The sequence below is a fragment of the Maniola hyperantus genome, chromosome 3 (assembly GCF_902806685.2).
Source record: "Maniola hyperantus chromosome 3, iAphHyp1.2, whole genome shotgun sequence".
Lineage (NCBI taxonomy): Eukaryota > Metazoa > Arthropoda > Insecta > Lepidoptera > Nymphalidae > Maniola > Maniola hyperantus.
The window spans coordinates 6,175,385-6,197,179 of NC_048538.1; the positions used below are offsets into that span (position 1 = coordinate 6,175,385).

The following is a 21,795-nucleotide window of genomic DNA, read 5'->3' on the forward strand; positions in this document are numbered from 1 at the left end:
TATTTTCATTCCAAAATTATCTAATATCGATATTAATTATAGAGCCCAAAAGAATATTTTTGTTAAATTTTTGTCTGTCTGTTTGAGCTTAAACTACTAAACGAATTTTAGTGGAATTTTGCGTATCTATAGCCAATACCTACTTTGCTTAGGCTCAACCGCTAAACCGATCTTGATTAAATTTGACACAGTGTAAGGAACAGTGGTAGTCATCTTAGGGATGAACATAGGATACTTTTTATCTTTTACAGAGAATTCTCGCGAGATTTTTAAAAACCTAATAAAGGCTTTTAATATACATATTTAGTACAAACCTATCTACGTGTATCATTATGTACAACGGAATAATGAAAAATAATGAAAGGAATTGTTAAATTTTCGACGCAGTTATACAATATTTTTATAGTTCGTTTCTTAGATTATATTGATTTGATGTACTATGAATTACTTACTGTCGATCGACATCGACTGATCCCATTCTTCTATCGATCGATGGCATGTATAGACTGTAATCGGGTGGGTATAGTAATACCCTAACGTAGGGAATGTTTACATGAGCGTCGCGTCGGCTAGGTATATTTCGCGTTAAAAATAACGCGGCCCGCCAATGCAGATTGCTGTAACCAAGTCCTTGGTAGAAGACACATGAGTCACATTTCTATTTCTTAATTTTCTAAGAATACATTCAAAACTGCACTTGTATGACGCACTATACTAGTTAGGTCAACGACCCCTAGATAAACGTGTGTGTTTATGAGTTATGACGAATGGAAGATAGGTAGGCACTTCGTATGTAAATTTTGGTTATCACTCACTACTATCTTTATGATTATAGTATACGTTTTGATGTGTATAAATGTATGTAAAAACGGAGTGCAAAATGCGAGACGAGACGACTTTGAAATGACGTGAATTGATTGCTAACTGCTAAGCTGTTATAATATTCATTTTTCAGATATCGTGCTATGAAGTAGGTACATGCGTCACAACCCTGATCATTAACCTTGGCAGTTTAAAAATGCATTTCGGAAATTAAAACTATCTATATAAATATTAAATACTCATTTGACTGTTGATTATTTTATGCGTTTAACAGCCGCACTCAGAGTCGCTAATCGAGATTGAGTTAAAACGAGACAGATTTATGTGAAAGATATGCCTTTGTCTCGTTTTAACTAAACTTGAGTAACGATTAAGCTACTCTGAGTGCGGCTGTTAGGTACCTAATGTGAAGGTTGAAAAAGATGCAGTGCAAACCGCAGTCAGGCGTTTTTTGAAAACTTTTCAAATTGGGTAGGTACTTGTTATTCTTTAAAACTAGCTAGATAGTTAATAAGGCGAGTCACCGAGGCGGGCAGCGCGGCTTTGAAGTAAACCGCTTGGCAACGTTCAAGTTCTGTGTTTCAAACGTTAAATTTGAATTTAATAAATTATAGAAGTCCTGTTGAAAACCAAAATTTAGCAGGTTCTCTGTAGTATTTAAAGACAAATATTTCCATATCAAAATTATTTGCCAAGTCAGAAATTTTAGTATTAAATAATTCGTTATAGACTTCTATTTCGGCTTATTTCAAGATTTTATTTGATCAAGTGAAGTACTGCCTATTGTGTATCAAAGTAGCACATTCTTTAGACAATGTCTTTAGGTATATTGTATATTTTTAGCAAGGCCATTATTTAATAGTAAATACCTAAAACATTTGATCTAGCAAACCAGTTTTTTCCGCTTAGCCTCGGTGACTCGCCTTAATGTTCGGCATGCATTATAATGCGAAACGTGCACCACCTCTGTACACTGATGGACCTGCAAGTCCCAACAACGACTGTATAAAGTTTCAACTGAGACTATGCAATGAACTAGAATCTTCTAGGTAAACGCGTGTCCCATCTTAGGTCATATTGTCACTTTCCATCAGTTGTGATATTGTGGGTGTGATTGTGGTCTAGCGTTTGCCTATAATAAAAACATAAAAAAAAACTGAAAAATGCGCGAACGTCGCCTGGTGACAAACATACTAGCAGACACATATTTAAAAAATAGGAATCCTTGTATATTTTTCAGTTTTACAAAATATTGTTTGTACTAAATTCCTAGGTAGGTACTTTTACGGCTTTAGTACCTACCACTAAAGCCCTTGAATTAAAAAAAATACTGTAAGATAGATATAATCTAGTATCTACACTCGTAGATTATTATAGATACCTACCTAGTAAGTAGTACTCTAATTTTAAAATTAAGTTTGTGATCTCAAAGAAACTGTAGCTGGCAGAGAAATTTACATTTTATGCACTTTCCTAATTAGTTTACTTTCGCTTATGAAGTTATGTTAATATTATACCAGGTATATCTAGAACCAGTTCTTGTAATAAAATCTGTTCGAGCATTGATCTGTGGTTACTAATTAATGGAATTTTAAGTTTTGCATCAATAACTCAGTGATAAATCCGAAAGTTGTAAGCTTGTGTTTGATTGTTGATAACAAGTTTCAAAGAGCTCAAGATTTATTCGAAATTTTCCGATGATTATTACTTACTTAAAGTGATAATCGTAATTAGGGTGAATTGATCGTACTATTGCAAAAACTATGTGTTTAACGCTGCCTTCATATTGAAGAAAGTACTAGCAAGATTGGCGGTATGTATTTGGAATGCCGAGTGAGGACCGAGGTTAAATAAACGACTGAATACCTGCGACTTTTTAATGCATTGAATAATGCTAGTAATAAGTTTGAATGAGTTCTAAAACTCATACTGTCACAGTTGGCTTAGATATCTCCATTTTGCGCACGTTCTTTAATTATACAACTTTCGCTCGAATGACGAAGTTACGCCAGTCTAAAGTCCAAGTTTAAGCTAAATTCAGTTTATGTGATTCCTGCGATTAAAGTTACAATCTAGAATTGGCTGCTGTGGTATAATAGTGGGAACGGGAAATTCCGGAAAAGGAACCAAAGTTAAAAAAATTGTATGCTAATAAATATGATCGGATCAAAAATTGTCTTAAGAAAATCTCTCTCTCTATAAAAATATATATATATAATATATATAATATATATAAAGCTGACTGACTGACTGATTGACTGATTGTTCGATCAACGCATAGCTTAAACTTCTGGGCGTATCGGGCTAAAATTTGACATGCTGAATGCAGATAGCTATTATGACGTAACATCCGCTAAGAAAGGATTTTAAAAAATTCAACCCCTAAGGGGTAAAATACCTAATAAACACGGGGATAAAGTTGCGGGAATAAGCTAGTCCGGTATAAAATTAAATAAAAGTGTTTTATTAATGATGTACTACATATTTTAACGTTCAAATTATCGTGATATCAGTATAGTTTAGTAGACGACGATTCGTCGACGTAAGCCCGACTAGTTTCGAACCCAACCGGGGTCCTTATTCACAGGGACTGTGTTCGTAGTCGGTAGAGTTAATCTTCTAAGAGTGTACTGGTGGTGGTAAATGCCAAAGTTTTGGTATAATATTATTTTAACTGGGCTATTGTGAGTTATAAACTATATTATGTTCCTGTTTATCTAGGCTATTTCCCTATGAATAAATTACCTAGTAAATTCGGTCATCTTTTGTCAAGCTTTTCCTATTTTTTGAAAACAATTTTTTAGTGCTTCAATTTATAATAAGGTCACGCTCGTTTCCTGACAAGTTAAGGTTTCTTTTTCTTGTTTAACAATGCAAAAGTATAAAAGAGACATTGTTACAGGTAAATAAATATTTTTGTAAGTACCTACCTATAATATGCTAAACAGTTTGAATTATGCCCTGCAATGTTATATTATATTTCACTAGCCGGGGCAATCGTGCGACCTACTATCTTATTTGCGGCTTTTACAAAATCTTATTTTGTAAAAACATCATAAAAATAAAATACATAAATCCATACTATCCATACTAATATTATAAATGCGAAAGAGTGTCTGTCTGTCTGTCTGTCTGCTAGCTTTTCAAGTCTCAACCGTTCAACCGATTTTGACGAAATTTGGTACATAGATAGCTTCCATCCCGGGGAAGGACATATAGGCTAATTTTTATCCCGGAAAATTGAAGAGTTTTCACAGGATTTTTAAAAACCTAAATCCAGGCGGACGAAGTCGCGAGCATCATCTAGTTCACAAAAAAGCAGCTTACAAGATAGTGTAATAGTTACATAATGTATAGTATATACCTACTTATTGTAAAAAAAATTGTAAAAAGAGCAACTGCTCTGTTTCTTGCCGAATCTTCTCCGCAGAATCTGTAGGTCAAATTCGTAAAACCTGCATCAATCATTATTACAATCTTAATTATTGTGATTGGCTGAAATTGTGCGATTCTTGTAGCAACAATGCATTGTAGCCAATAGTGAGCGGACGTCAACCAACCAGAGGTGATTGCGATCATGGCATAGTAGAAAAATGTGTAAATTCATTTCATTTCAAATAGCTACGTGTTATGCCCACCTTTCATCTCCAGGCTCTTGTCATTTTTGAAAATTACTCATAAAAAAAGCAAATGAATTCAAATTCAAATGTGCTGCCATATGCCATCAGAGAGTTCCATTCCAATTTCCATCTCTATCATCAGAGACACTCAAAGGTACCATAATAACCATCTATTTTCATTCGAACCATACGAGTTTGCAAAATTTCAACTTAATCGGACAATTATGGAAGTAGCCGAAAAATCTATTATATTATTATGAACAAGTCGAACTTTTATAATTTAAAGTTAGCTTTTAAATACTAAGAGAAAATTCTTTTATGCTGATTGTAATTTGGCTATTGATGTAGACCTTTTTGCAATGCTTACTCCTAATTTTGGTTTTGGATTGATAGAACATGTTCAAAATAAGATGGCTAATATATATGGTTTTTTCTTGATATTTTCCACATGAAGACCATTTAAGTATTTTATAGTAGGTACCTACTTATAACAACTATGCTAGCTGTTGTTTGCATTCCGGATTTGTTTACTTGCTTTTTAATCTTATTTAAGTAGGTACCTACTCCACTCATCATTTAAGACCGCAATTTATTAAGGTATAATCATAAAACCAGTTATATATGTATACGATGTTGTAGGAAATGGGATTAATCAACGTACAGCCTTTGACGTCGCGAACTCACGAGATGAAACGTCTTTTTATTTCATTCCGCAATCATCTTTTAATTAATGACGTCAGTGTTGACTATAAAACCGGAGATTTGTTTCACTGCTTTTTATTTTATGACAGTAACTTCTGCATGTCTAAGTACCTATTCGTGTATTAACTGTTACTTACTTACCTACTTTTAGGGTTCTGTACATCTGAATAATAAAGAAAGCCTTTCATAGGATCACTCGCGTGTCTGTCTGACACAGCCAATCTACTCCAAATCTACTGGACTGATTAAGTTGAGCTTGTGTGGCAATGAAATGTGGCACATACCTACCTAGAAATTTCTGTAACCCGAATACGAAGATGTAATCTAACGCAACTTTTGGGAGCCAAATCAGAAAAATAAAAAGGTTTTGCTCACTGTACGTACCTGTGACATATCAAATTAAAGCACTTGATGTGAAGATTTCAATTTTTTTTTAATTTTTTTTAAGTTATTAAGAAAATATTGAAAATTGACCATTCGCCCTTTATCTCCCTAACTACTGAGCCTACAATTTTGAACAAAGTACAGAAAATAGTCCTTTACTGATACTTTAAATGATGTCATTTTGAAGTCAACCGAAATAAAAATATACCATCAGCTCAAAACTTCAGTCTAATGCTGACATCACAAAAAGGTGGCCACGCGTATTAGCAATTTGCGGGACTTATAGCATTTACTGTGAGTCGAGTCATATTGGATTGGACACGCGTTGAGTCTGTATAATGTGCGAGAACCTTTAATCTGTATGTGGCTGCTTTATTTCATACGATTCTCGTAAAGTAAATATTTTCTTGGGTAAAATTGGATCAGCTATACAGAGTGTAACCAGAACGCTAGCAAAAACTAAGCGTTATGTTATACTACCTAAACACAATCCAATACCAATAACCTTTAGCCTCATTTTGTAGTTTTAGTAATTTAGTATTTTTCAACCCTGCAATATATAGCGTGCAAAACTCGGGTCAATGCCCCGCTTACGACGTGGCATTGACTCCAAGTGGCCTACTTACGCAACGTTAGTTGACTTCTAGGTTCAGTCTGATGTATTATTTGCAATATATCGTGAACTTTTACAAAATATAGGTTTTTTTAGATTTTTTCGCGTTTTTTTTCGGTGCTATCAGTAAGCATCAGTAATATCACCTGTCTTCGTTTTTGCTTGCGTTCTGCTTCTGGCAGTCCAGTACCACTTACAATGTAGGTATTCCATCTAAATTAGGGCAAACCGATACATTAATACAATTTAGTTCCACCCTACCTTAATTTTCTTAGTATGGTCTCAAGGTCCGCCCATTAACCTAAAGCAGAATTTATAGCGATGTACGTTTATAATGAGGTATCTTTATGACTGTATTATTATACTCGTTGCATAGCGCCGCTTGCCGTGGATTATTTTAATGAACCCGCCTTTGTTCTCCCTGAAATGGATTGTCAGAGTAAGAAAATAGAACTTTCGCCGCTATTTTGTTTCGTAATTGAATTGAATGGATGAGTGTGGCTTTAAAGTTTAAAGGGATCTTCTCTTTCTCTCTCCAGACAGTCAGTCTCTCATGACTGATAATTGTGATTGAATAGTACCTACGCGACAGGTCGATATGGCAATCGGGGTATGAGGCGGGGTTTGTGCGAGTAGGCGGGGCATTCCGTCACCGATTGCCATCTCGACCTGTCACGGACTATACCTCCCTGGTAAGTCAAAATTTTGCATTAAATAATAGCTTTCCATCGGATTCTGTTTTTAGACATAAGTATGTACAGCATCATAAAAGTTTAGCGCACCAGTTTTCTTTTGGTCTGGCCACCAGATAGGAGATCTTCGTCTTCCCCAACTATGATCAGCTTCTCCCTGGATCCCCTGGTATGAGACAAATATTCTGTTTTATTCTATAGCGAAAGGAACTGCTTGGTTGTCTACACTAATTTTACAAAGAGGTAAAGTTTGTAAGTTTGGGTGTAGGAGGTAGGTAGTAAATCTCTAAAACTACTCATCCGATTTCAAAAAAACTTTCACTGATAAATATTAGATATACTTACATTATCTCCGAGTGCTATAGGCAGTAGGAACTGATATTGTATAAACTAGCAAGTTACCAGAGAAAATCCCTTGGCATCGAAGTAATCTTTATGTTCTACTAGCTGATGCCCGCGACTTCGTTCGCGTGGACTTAGGTTTTTTAAAATCCTGTTGGAACTCGTTGATTTGGTATAAAATATAATAAAATAAAATAAAATAAAATAAAATAAAATAAAATTTTCCGGGATAAAAAATAGCCTATGTCACTCTCCAGGGCTTTATCTATACCCATGCAAAAAACCACGTCAATCCGTTGCACCGTTGCGACGTGATTGAAGGACAAACAAACAAACCAACAAACAAACACACTTTATAATTTATAATAAGGGTACTGATTATGGGATATGCCACACGTTTTTCCCAGAAATTCCACTCTGAGTCTCCCATCATTTAGACTACTGTGTAAGGAAGGCTATTTCCAGAAACCAGAAACTGTACTAAACCTAACGATAAATTACAAAAGGTACGTACATTACATGTCAGAAAGTATCTACTTTTATGCGTCCTTTATCATGGGCTATCAATGGCCTTTTATTTCTTCAGCGCGAAGCTTAGATGCTACAAGCGCTAGAAACATACTAAAGTAACCTTTATGACGAAAGCAATAAGAACTAGGTTACGTTTATGAAACTGTTGCCATCTCCACCTCCCGGGAGGTACAGTACTTTGTCCTCCGCTAGTCTAATGAAATGAGATAAGCGAATACATCCTTATTTCCCCTGCGAAGTGCTAAATAATTTCGGATGAAAGGCTTCCTCAAGGCTTGTAATAAGGTGCTTGATTTATGCGAAAAGATTCTGGTTTGATCCTTAATTAGTTTCGAAACACGTGTAGGGTTAATTTGGGTGAATTCTCCATTAATCTAAAGATTTTTAAAATTCTGGTTTGATTAGTATTTTCAAACACCTGTAGCGTAGGGTTGTATATTCGTTTATTTTCCATTTATTTCGTAGGTAATTCTAAATCAAATAAGAATTACGAATAGTACCTAAATAAACGATAATAAGACTACCTAAAAGAAGGCTCCAACCGCCTTGTGTTACTGTTACATTAAGTTGTTTGAAATAAACTATTTCAATTTTTGTTTACAGCTTAGCACGAATAGTTATCCGAAACGCCGCCCGTTCTATTATTTTTCTGAAGAACAGTGGCGCAGTATCATGCAGCATGCTGATGTAATACTATGTTGTGAGTAGTACCGAAAGCTGTTTAGCAGAAATTAAGCTTTTAGGTACTATCTACAGCGTATTCCGATTAATATTGATACCGCACCGCCATCGATCTATCATCTAGTAGATCGATGCGCAGCGCAGAGTGAAGTTCCACGATGCGCTGCAAAATATCTTTGGCAAAAATACTTTTAATTAATAAATGTATTATATTTTTAATATAACTACACAATGGTCAATGCATGCTTTTATGCAGTTAAGCACGTCATTCAATCTACTAATTAATGATATTTTATTCTAACAGATACTTTACTGAGGAAAATAATAGGTACTTAAGAGAAAGTTAAGTGAGTAATTTCTACGACATTTTAATCTATTTTATTCAGCTTTGCTTTTCATAGAAATGCCGCTAGCACACAGCCAAGGACATTATATTCAGGACTAGCTGATGCCGCGACTTCGTTTGCGTGGATTTAGGCTTTTAAAAATCCCGTGGGAACTCTCTGATTTTTCGGGATAAAAATTAACATTATGTCACTCTCCAGGTCTTTAATTATACCCATACAAACATTCACGTTCGTGTGGTGTGATTGAAGGACAAACCAATAAACCAACAAACAAACACATTTTCGCATCATGGATAGTGATATCATGTTCCCTCTAAAATCAGTACCTATCTATACCCATATTATAAATGCGAAAGTGCGTTTGTCAATAATTGGTTTGTCCTTCAACCACGTCGCAATGGAGCAACAGATCGATGTGAGTTTTTGCATAGATATAGTTTAAGACTTGGAGAGGGATAGGCTTTTTATCCCGGAAAATCAAAGAGTTCCCATGGTTTTTTAACAACCTAAATCCACGCGTACGAAGTCGCGGGCATCAGCTAGTTCTATATATAACTTGCGCTTTCATTTCATTAGCAAGAAGACGTTATTCAAGGCCAAAGCACTGCAAGGATTCCGCCTTAAGGCACTCGCTTTTCCATATTGCAAGGAAACCTCGAGAAAGAGAATTAAATCCCTCCGGCGGATTGAAACAACGTCTGCTCAGATAACGCAAGAAACTACAAAGGATTTGAATTTTCATTTTATTAAGTACTGTAAGAGTTCTAGTATAAAAGTAATAGGTTGGTATAAAATAAATGTTAGATTAGACAAACCAATTCTGGCTCCGTAGAAAACAATACTACCAATCGTACTACCAGTAGTAACACGTGGAATTTGATTACTCTTGTTACAACTGTAGTTGTAAGTAGTATTTTTTTTAATTCAGATACAAATTAGCCCTTGACTGCAATCTCACCTGGTGGTAAGTGATTATGCAATCTAAGATGGATGCGGGCTAACCTGGATGGGGTATAGCAGTTTTTATTAAACCCATACTTTGGTTTCTACATGGCATCGTACCGGAACGCTAAATCGCTTGGCGGCATGGCTTTGCCGGTAGGGTGGTAACTAGCCACGGCCGTAGCCTCCCACCAAACAGTAACACGGGAAGTTAAAAAATCCCGTGTTTCTACTTTGAATAGCAATTTAAAAAAAATTACAAACAGTTGAAAAGCTAACACCTTTGACCTTAAACGTACAAAATTTAATAAAGTAACAAAAAAAACATGAATTTACAACAATATGACAGATTATTATTTAAATACTTGGGTAATAATATTATTTATGTACCTACTTAGGTATCGTTGGAATCCTAATATTATTGCGAGTGATATTAATTTAAAAAATCAGTGTGACGGCTGAAAGACGGAATTTTCAAAAATGAAGCTTTTTGGCAGAGCAGTCGTGGTTTTTAATTTTTTTAGGTACGACTTGTAACGACTATTTCCTTAAACATGCTGAGCTTTCTTCTCCAGACCATTTCTTCTTTGGGCATCTGCGTTATAGAGAAAACCTACATGCGAAATCTCTAGAGTGTACCAGAGTGAACTAGCTGTACGTTGATATGCGAGATAAACAGTTTCTCCTTTCATACATAATGTATAGATAAAAAAACCGGCCAAGTGCGAGGCAGGCTCGCGCAATGAGGGTTCCGTACTACAGTCGTATTTTTTCGACATTTTACAGGATAATTCAAAAACTATGATACATAAAAATAAATAAAAATCTGTTTTAGAATGCACAGGTGAAGACCTTTCATATGATACCCTACTTGATATAGTTATCTTACTTTTTATTTATTTTATTTATTAGGAACACACACAATACATTTATTTAACACAAACTACGAAAACTTAAAACTTACTTAGAAAATTGAAAATACTAATTTTAATTCATGACTACAATTTAATTTTTTTTGTGTGATCTAACCCTAAATTCACGGTTTGCAGATTTTTCCCCAAATGTCAGCTATAAGATCTACCTACCTGCCAAATTTCATGATTCTAGGTCAACGGGAAGTAGGTAGGTTTCTTGACAGACAGACGGACAGACAGACAGACAGACAACAAAGTGATCCTATAAGGGTTCCTTTTTTTTTTAGGTACGGAACCCTAAAAACCAGATTAAATAAATTCATCACCAGCAATATTGCAACATATTAATTTCTTCACGACAAGCCGACTTATTTCTGTGGTGTGAACGAGATGGGGAATAAATTGCTTTCACACTGCACAATTCTTGTCGTTCATATAGAGAGAGCCAGCGCGTGCCAGACCTTCATCGATACTAATATTATAAATGCGAAAGTGTGTGTCTGTCTGTCTGCTAGCTTTTCACGGCTCAACCGTTCAACCGATTTTGACGAAATTTGGTACAGAGAGAGATAGCTTGCATCCCGGGGAAGGACATAGGCTACTTTTTATTCCGGAAAATTAAAGAGTTCCCACGGGATTTTCTAAACCTAAATCCACGCGGAAGAAGTCGCGGGCGTCATCTAGTTATTTTATAAAAGCTGAAAGTTTATCTGCGTATTGTTGGGGCAACACAGGGTGAAACGATCAGTGACTATGAAGTTTGGATCATGCTGACTTTGGCAGGTTAAGGTAAGGTAACAAAGAGGTAAAAATCTTACGTCAAAGTATAATCTTTTTATATTTACTTCGGAATAGTATTAGAAATCACTTCATGCATTGCCATTAGCGTTGTGGCAACCCCCTCCTAGACACTCTTAAAAATAAAAGTTTAAGGGTGTTTGGCAGGGGGTTGCCATGACGTGATTTCTAATACTATTCCGAAGAAAGTATAAAAAATTTGACTTTATACTTTTACATAAGATTTTTTACACCTTTGTTGTTACATCTCCCAAAGCCACCATGATCCAAACTTCATAGTCGCTGATCGTTCCTCCATGTGTTGGGGACAATACGCAGAGAAACTTTCAGCGTTTATAAAATAACAAAGGTCTGGCCCTCGCGGGCTCTCAGTGCAATAATATTGAAGACTAATCACTGTCGCAACTTAACGTCTATTATAAGTTGTTGGGAAAATTTAAAAAGCTATGAAGATATCTTTTAAAATGAATGAATAGACGCGGACGCAGAATAGTTCTATTAAAAAAAACACGACGCGTTCAGTCACACGCGGTAGAAGTGGAACATTCTGAGTTTGTTATGGGCTCTTCTCAGACCTTTTGGGCGCGTCAGGTGCGTTTGGAACCTAGCTTTAGTTTTAAGTTCGCGTAAAAATTATCACCACTATTATCATCATCTTACCAACAGCATCAACAACGGCTATCTCCAATGTTAAATTATATTGGAAAATTATCGTACAGCTTTTTAAGTACCTAACTAGTTAGTAACTCGGTACTTCAATAACGAACGGATACAATAAACAATTGGCGATATATTTAGTCAAGTTCGCCTTTCAGCGAATGTATGATAATAATTGAATAACATCAAAGGGAACGTTTACGCATAGCGTTTCGAAATAAAACATCGCATCGCAATGTCCGGTTACAGATTACATCGCATCCGGCGCATCCGAAACTGAAGTATAAATGGAACAGTAGGTCAACGAAATAAGCAATCACAATGACAAATATAGGGCATCAACCATTGATTTATATATTACTTCGTATGGGCAGGGTTATTGAACAAACAAAATGACACCGACTCATTGGTGCCTATGCATATGCACCAATGCATCCTCAGTGACGTCTGGATTTTAAACGGGTCGTTCATTAGTATCTAACAGGTGGCGCTGATTTATTTGGTTTCTAAACCGTGAAAAATTTTGTTCGCTTGACCATATTATCTTGTCGATTTATATCGATGGCATCAACTCGGTTCATTTCAGCCCGTGGATGATTACAATTGCATTTAAAAAAAACGGCCAAGTGCGAGCCAGACTCGCGCACTGAGGGTTCCGTATTCGGGTTTTTTTTTTGACATTTTGCACGATAAATCAAAAACTATTATGCATAAAAATCTGTTTTAGAATATACCTACATGTAAAGCCCTTACAACCACAAATCAACGGTTTTCGGATTTATTCCTTTACTTGTGCTATAAGACCTATACCTACTTGCCAAACTTAATGATTCTAGCTCAACGGGAAGTACCCTATAAGTTTTCTTGACAGACACGACAGACAGACAACGAAGTGATCTTATAAGGGTTCCTTTATTCCTTTTGAGGTACGGAACCCTAAACAAGTGATAAGTAAGTCATCAATGGTTTATTACCTTTTTCGTATAAGAAATGCACTCACCTGCTCATCAGTCATCACATGTGTTACATAGTGAAACATGCGCCAGTTAATTATGGCGCAAAACTAATTACTAGATGTAAGGATCCTTGCAGACGTGCCACAACTATAACCACACCACAGGTAAAAATATTGCGGGGCACGATATTGTATGAAACGTATTCCATTCACAAGTACCACGTTTTGGAGTTGTACAGTAGGTACGCATTAGAAAGTAATATACATCGGCCTTTAGAACGACATTTCGGCTTTGAAGAGCGTTGTCTCTGTCACTCATACCTATATGACGTTTTGTCGGTCTCCCGCTAACCCGGCCCTCGGTTGCGGTAGAATGACAGCTACATTGTCACGATCGCAATCACCTCTGTTTGGTTGACGCTCGCTTACTACAATGCATTGTTGCAACAAGAATCGCACAAATTCAGCCAATCATAACAATTGAGATTGTAATAATGATTGATGCATGTTTTACGAAATCGACCTAATGGTAGTGGACGGAGCGCAGGTGATGTGTGGATGTGCGGTGCGACCCCCCGCCTCATACCCCAATTGTCATCTCAACCTGTTGTGGACTATACCAACATAATAATATGTACGGAAACGGCCAACCCATCGTGACCGCTGATGACTGACTTATTATAAATTTGTGGTTGCAAGAACGCAACTTTAAGCACCTACCTCCAGCGAGACAAGTAACCACAGCCTAGCAATATTTTAGCCACTGTGGTACAGTTGTGGTGCAGTCCGTCTGAACAGACACTTTATGAAAAATAAAAACAGAAGGTAAGTAAGAAAACCGAGTAAACCGGCCCTAATGGCTGCGAAGTACTTATGCAGGGAAGGGAGGTGCGAATACAGAAATCGCAGGAATAAAATCAGAACAAGAATCGTGCACGGAATAATAGGTCCTGACTCCTGCCGCGGGAACTTATTAGCTTCTTTTTGTGTGTACTCAGCAAGTTACTAATTACAGTAATCTCTATGGGGAATTGGCATTATCTTGCTAAAAGCTAGACTTATATTATAAGTGCGATAGGATGTATAAAATTACAGGTCCAGATGGCAATCGGGGAGGGAACTCTCCGCACAGCCCCCGCGCTAACCCGGTGCGGGCGAGCGCGAGTAACGTGCGTCCCCTCGCCTCATACCCCGATTGCCATCTCGACAGTCAGACTCACACAGGAAGGGTTCCGTACCATCGGACAAGAAATAACTCTTATTTTTTTAAATTTTCATGGCACCAATTTTTAAATTTTTAGTATTTGTTTAGCGGCAATAGAAATACACATGAAAATTTCAGGTCTCTACCTATTATGGTTCACGAGATACAGCCCCCTGGCTGCCAGACGGACGGATGGACGGGTGGACAGCGGAGTCTTATGGGGTCCCGTTGGCATCCTTCGGGTACAGAACCGTAAAAACTTAAAACTAGTTCGCCCCACCCGGGCTAAGCCGGGCGTGTCAACTAGTCTTAAATAACAACTTCAATTTATATTATCCATTTGCACCTGTGTTTGCACTAACTAATTCAAATTGTTTCATTAGCTTTAACTATCTTTCACTTTTAATTATGATATAAGAGTCCTTGAAGACGAAGAGAAATGAGCTACAAATCTTGAAGTTACCTTACTTTTCTAATGAGTCTGACACTATGACTTATTAAATTAACATGTTATTTATTACCACTTCAGACATTGATATTATTATAATATACTTACGTGTCTTAATTGAAGACTAAACTATGACACTTAGGCACATTAATTGTAGAGCGACATCTTATCTCTTCTGTTCTAGTTATGTATCTTGTCTTACTCATTATCACCAAGCACGAATTATTATATACAGGTAGGTACAGTACGCGGCCAAAAGTGATGAACATCGATCTTTAGAAGGAGATAGCAGATTTTTAAAGCACTGTCCCGGTCGTTGAGTCCGACAAAACGTCATAAAGGGTGTGAGTGACAGAGACAACGCTCTACAAACCCGAAGAAATGTTATTCTAAAGGCCGATGTTCATCACTTTCGGGCGCGTACTGTAGCTGTAGTAGGTTACGTCATGTAATATGAACGTAACATGTCCATGTATTATACATAGACATTTTGTTACGTTCAATTGGCTTTAGTTAAATTAAATTCATTTATGAATTCTGGATTCATCAAAGAAGTAGGTATCTAGGAAAAAATTACGATCAAAGTGATTTTAGAAGCATTAAATTAAAGTACTCGTAATTAAATCAATCAGATTTAAATCAATCAGAATTATTTGATTTATAATAATTATTGTATAAGCTTTTTGATAATAATTAAAGTCCTGTCATCGGTTAGCAACCCTATAAATCTTCAATAGGAAGTTTGGGACACGGACGAAATTTACATAATTTTGACGACTTTCAATAAAGTAGCTGGCTTGATTTGTTTACAAAGTTACTAGTCAGCAATTTCATCGGTCGTTGATTCCCGATAAACAAATTAATTTCGGTCCATAGAATATTGTGTCAATCACGATTGTTATACTGGCCTGAGATTATAACGGCTCAGTCGTCCTCCACTGTTGGACATAGACCCTTCTCAAAGCAAAGTTATCACACTCGAAACTGTATTCTCACGTGATCGTTAACGGCTGTGATTGGCCGAGTGGTTGACGACGTCAACTGTTCGTAAACAGTTGCGTGTATAGTATAGTCAACAATCAAAGTATATGAACAGGTGACGTCAAAATGATGTATGAGGCGCCATATTGTCAGGAAAGCCTTTTCGCGGGATATTTAAATGATATTTTTTGTTTTAGTTTTTTGAGTCCTTAGACATCAGTTATTAACGTAGAATAGTTTTTAAAAACCTGTCAAATACCCTATTCTACCTACCTTCTACTTATACTTACTTACTTCTTAATAAATTATTTATACGCGTTTTTTTTTGTTTCAGATACAGTGTTATTCTGACGATATCTACAACATCCTCTGACGGATTTGCTTTGATCAACGGTAAGTTAATTTTGTGGCTTAATAGAAGTCCTGTACAACCCTACTCTACTTACAGAAGTCAGGTCAATCTGATTCTGGGAAAATTTTGAGACCTTCAGATCAAGAAATCTTAGAGGAATAGGTGTTGTAGATAATATAGGTACACATACTTAAAACTTCGTATATTTATTACGTATACATAAATAAATTTAACAATGATTAGAAAAAAATTAACAACATTAAATTTACATCAAAAAAAGACTTAACACTAAAAATTTATTGTACAAAAAATAATTATACCTAAGAATATCGTCTAAAATCTAAATGGTCATTAATGGGCACTGTGCCCAAAACACTGGCGCTAGTACCTCACTGAATGGCTAAGTGTAGCCGTTGAGCTAAAGCGCCAGCTCTTTGCTCTCTCTTGCTCTTAAAACTTGAAAAATCCCTAACTTTTTGAATCCAGATTTAAAAATATATCTGTAGAACTCAAATATTTTCGACAAAGTCAATGACATGAACAATTTGTGGTGATTTCGCTAATGAATTGATGAGTCATCATTCTGTGAGACCGCCGGTTATGATGTTGCCGCCGATTAAGCCTTCTTCATAAATGCATTACTTATTAAAAACAAGCGACCCGCCCCGGATTCGCACGGGTAGCTTATTAAAATTTTCGTTGGGATCTCTATTTATTTGGAAAATAAAACATAGCCTATGTTACTCAGGAATAATGTAGCTTTCTACTGGTGAAAGAATATATACATCGTTCGTATCGATCGATGTATCGTTTCTTCATAAAACTATAAATGTCAAATGTGGTACAAAATACAAATACTTACCCGACAAGGTGGATGCTACTAAGTACGAGTTTCCTGTCAGAATGAGAAGGGCTTAGGCTAGTCCATAACTAAGTCCGGATCGGCAGATTTCACACATCTCTGAGAAGATTATGGAGAATTCTTAGTCATGTAGGTTTCCTCACGATGTTATCATACACCGTCAATTCTAGTTTATGTTTAAGTATTGCTTAAACAGCACTTTCTTAGTACCTATACTTATTGTTATTTTTATTAAAACTTGTTAACACCTTTTTTTAAATTTTACAAATTACATTTCTATGAGCCTCGTGCCTATATTAATCAATCATAACAGATTCGAACTTAAAAAACAATCATTAGATCGTATATAAATCAATACCAATGTTTTTTGTCCACGCTCATGTTTATCTAAATAGAGCAAAAAATGCAAACATTTTTACAGCGATTTTGTACATACAGTAGATCGCATATTAGGTACCTACGAAACGTGCAAGAGACGCAAAAATCGCAATAGTTCTACAGTTCTGAAAATGAAAATTACGTCGGCAGCACCAGCCAAGTTCCACAAGACCACCACCACCACAACCACAAGAGTTAGGTTGATGTTGGATGGATAAACCGACTCAGACTAGCTGACAGATCTATTTTGCCATAATCAAGAAGAACCACCAACATCAAAAAACTTTTAGCAGAAACCCCTTCCTTTTCCATTGGCTCTCCAAGAGAACAGACCCACAAGGCGCACGCAACGCAAAAAAATTTGCAGTGCTGAAAATTCAAACGCATGCAATACAGCCGAGTCGGCTGTATTGGACTGCTGCCGATGTCATCTGCATTTCTTCAGCATGTCCGATATGGCCAACTCGTTTGCATTCGTATTCTTAATGCTGAATTTTTTTATGCGTGTTTTGTAGCGCTTGCGCCTTTTCAAGACTCCTAGGTACCTAATGTGTGATTAGCTTTATTGAGGTAGTGTACGATAAACTAAAGCGCACGAAATATCGCAAAAAGCAGAGGACGCATGACGTTTTTATTTATAGCTTGCGAAAAAATAACGTTACAGCCCTAGTAAACGATTTATTTACGCGCGTTACGCTTTATGAAGTCGGCTTTAGTTCGTCGAGGGCGGCGCAAGGGCGGCGAATGTCAGACGGTCGATTCTCCCGCACTTTAAGGCTAAAACACACTGCGCGCGGCAAAATGCACGGCAAGACACACACACAAGACAGTGCGGCTCCATCACGCTCCTCGCCATGTAACGCTGGTTTCAAACAAAATAGACAGCTCCGTCTGCTCCGTATCTTATGCTCCGTCTGGGACTCTGCCACTGCCACGGTTCAGACAACTGCGAAAAGCTGTCAAAAACTCAACAGCTACTCTTTTCAAATTATAAAAATTACTATATTATCAAATTAGGTTCGTACAGATAGATGGAAAACTTTATTGCACACTAAACAAGAAAAAAACATAAAGAAACTATAACCAATTGTATGCTCAGCCTTACAGCAGAACTACCTTACAGACTTATTGCTTAAAAAAGCAATCTCCACCAGGCAACCTTTGATGAGAGGAGAGACTAGGTCTTATATTACAACTTCCAGAAGCCGCGTTGGTAGTTTAACGATTCCGATGCACGTTCTGTTTGTTTCAATCTTTACGTGCCTAACTAACTAATCGCAAGTGTAAACTGTGAAAGACAGAGTTTATCGATGTATTTTTTGCAAGATCCGTGTTTATAATGTTTTGGCGGGATCATATTTTGGTTTTCCTCCTTCATAAAATATTTGGCTACTTACTAAAATAATAAGCATTCGTTACACCTTTTAACGAATAGTTTTGACTGTTTATTGCTTTTTATTTTTGAGATTAATGTGGAAATAGTTTTAGTAATTTTACAAATTTTACAGAAACTTTATACAACAAAATATGGTTTAATACATAGATAATATTATATAAAACAACTTATGTTACTTAAAGATTTCAAAAAGTAGATAATCCCCTTTAAATTTTATTTTATACCTCAAAACTTTATTGACTTCAAAATTCAGTAAGTAGGTATCTATCTAGTTTTGTAATTTTCTATCTATTTTTTTATTAAAGACGGACATTTTGAATTATTAAAAGAATCTACCACCGCTGATTAGGAATTAATTTCCTATCGAGAAGAAAGAAACTCAACGGGACGGTCGGTTGCTCTTATCAAGAATTGAATTCACAAAAATGTCATGTCGTATTGTAAACTTATGTAAGTAGGTAATTGCAGAAAATTATGGCTATAAATTTTGTATATTATTGTTTTTAGGGTTCCGTACCTCAAAAGGAAAAACGGAACCCTTATAGGATCACTTTGTTGTTTGTCTGTCTGTCTATAACAGATTTTTATTTATTTTAATGCATCATAGTTTTTGAACTATCGTGCAAAATGTAGGAAAAATACGACTGTATAGTACGGAACCCTTGTTGCGCGAGCCTGACTCGCACTTGGCCGGTTTTTTGTCAATTAACAAAAAAAACAAAATACAAAAATTTATTAAGTATGAAAACCATAGATTCAAGAGGCGAGGCTTAAAAATTAAAACAAAGGCCGACAGGCAGAGGACTGTTGCTGTAGTTTTTTTTAATGAATTTTAAAAGCACTAAATAAAAGCTGACACGTGCAAATTGCGGGCATGCGAAAAAAATCTCACACTTGCGCAAGTACGGAGGCCAGCGCAATTGACAGCGACACTGAGGCAGGGAGCACGCGGGGTGGGGGCTGGGGGGAAAGCGTCAAGGTCACCGGTGACGTAACCCCCCGAGTGTGTTGACCCCCAGAACAGTGATGGCCGATGCCGAACCGTGCCGCGATGATGAGTTGTCGCCATTACCTACTTACTCATTGTCATCGGAGTTGTTTGCGCTACATTTTCCACGGTTACTGTTTAGACTTCACTTGAAATAATAATAGGTAACTAGCTTTTACCCGCGACTTCTTTTGCGTGGATTTAGGAAATCTTTACATTTTCTGAAGAAACAAAAACGTGTCAAGTGCGACTCGGATTCGCGCACGAAGGGTTCCGTTATTGGTACCATCGTACAAGAAATCAGTTTTTAACTTTTCTTTGTGAAATAATCACAAATTCATAGTTTCCGGATATTTTCCTTTACTAGTGCTATAAGACGTGACTACCTCCCCTTGATTCTAGAGCAACGGGAAGTGCCTACCCTATAGGTTAGGAGTCCCTTGATGAGTCTTGACAGCAACGACAGACAAACAGGCAGACTACGAAGTGATCCTACCAGGATTAAACCGTAAATAAGGCGTGACCGCAGTCCGCAACGTATATCGGTTTTACGAACTATGTGCGCCGCCCATTGCCACTTCAGCTTCGCAATCTGTTGAGCTATGTCGGTTACTCTAGTTCTCCTACGGATCTCCTCATTTCTGATTTGATCACGTAGAGGAACTCCAAGCATAACAACTCAAACCATAACTATCATAATATATTAAACACAACTCTTCCGATCGTATTACATATAATATATTGTATAGGTAGTACAAATTAAAGTTAAACAAAGCGTAATTGCCATCACTTAAGTGTGATCTCCCCCTTAATTACCTACATGGTCGTAAACTAGGGTTGACATCTGTCAATTTAGAAAAACAACACACGAAGATACATTGTATTAAAGGGCTAAATTGGCTCTAACTAACCACCCTTAAGGGACTTAAATTAGGGATCAAAGTTTGTATGAAAATCTATCTTGTAAATCGGTGAAAATTTGGGAGTTGGTATTTAGGATTTTGGTTACAAATGAAGAAATATGTGCGTCACGAGTTTTGAAAATTTTAACTCTAAGGGATTTCCAGAAATCGATCCGAACGAATCTGGGGTGCATCAGTTTTATCTGTGTTTAGTTAAATGTACCCGCACCGCGCGCCACCGTAAGGAATTTCACCCTCACCATCTGGGTGTCTGGTGCACTTCGACCGTCCGCTGCGCCAGATCCTTCTTTCCACGCACGTGCAAACTGTGGAACCAACTCCCATCGGCGGTGTTCCCACTAGATTATAACATGGGGTTATTCAAGGGGCGGACCAACAAATTCCTAAAAGGCCGGCAACGCATCGGCGGCTCCTCTGGTGCTGCAAATGTTCATGGGCGGCGGTAATCACTTAACATCAGGTGACCCGCCTGCTCGCTTGCTCGCTATATCTATTAAAAAAAAAAAAAAAAAAAATGTGAAACATTAGAAAAAAAACCACCAGAACATATATTTAATTAATAGCTCTTCCAGGTTCCGTTTTCTAATTAAATATTGGAACCTTCAAAAGACGAGTGAGTGGAAGAAAGAAGAGAGGCACCTTCTAGGCAAGCGCACCTAAGACTACATCATCACCTACTTCGGTATGATAGCAATCAAATGCATGCCTATTTAGTTTGAAAAAGTCTTTAGGTGTTAAGAAATTGCCAACCCTACTGATAACCAAAGGCAAAGAGAAAATGAAGAAATTATCGTCTTTTCACATTTCGCTGAGGCAGAGATAATAACAGCTTGTTGCCTAAGTACTATACATTATATGCCTTTAATCATCATTATGTAATTACATAATTATGACTAAAGGCATTATTATACATTTTCAATATTCGTAGCAATTTACTTAATTACTTATTTATCAAGAAGTGGCAATGGGTAGGGCACATACCTACTCGTAGTTATCTACAAGTAGGTAAAAATCGGCCACATGCTATGAGCCGGTATAATAAAGAACTTCTTCTACATACTTTTTATCTGTATTTTATATGTAATTTAATATGTAATAATATCCAATAAATTTAATTTAATTTAATTTAATTTAATTTAATTTAATTTAATTTAATTTAATTTAATTTAATTTAATTTAATTTAATTTAATTTAATTTAATTTAATTTAATTTAATTTAATTTAATTTAATTTAATTTAATTTAATTTAATTTAATTTAATTT

General features: G+C 36.5%; 1 protein-coding gene across 1 annotated transcript in view; it reads left to right on the forward strand.

Moving 5' to 3' along the window:
• The window catches only part of EcR (Ecdysone receptor), a 315,697-nt gene that overhangs the window by 17,858 nt on the left and 276,044 nt on the right, over window positions 1-21,795 (forward strand). The window contains exon 2 of the mRNA XM_034984765.2: window positions 15,968-16,026. The gene's annotated coding sequence lies outside the window, so the exon portion shown is untranslated. The remainder of the gene's footprint in view (window positions 1-15,967; window positions 16,027-21,795) is intronic.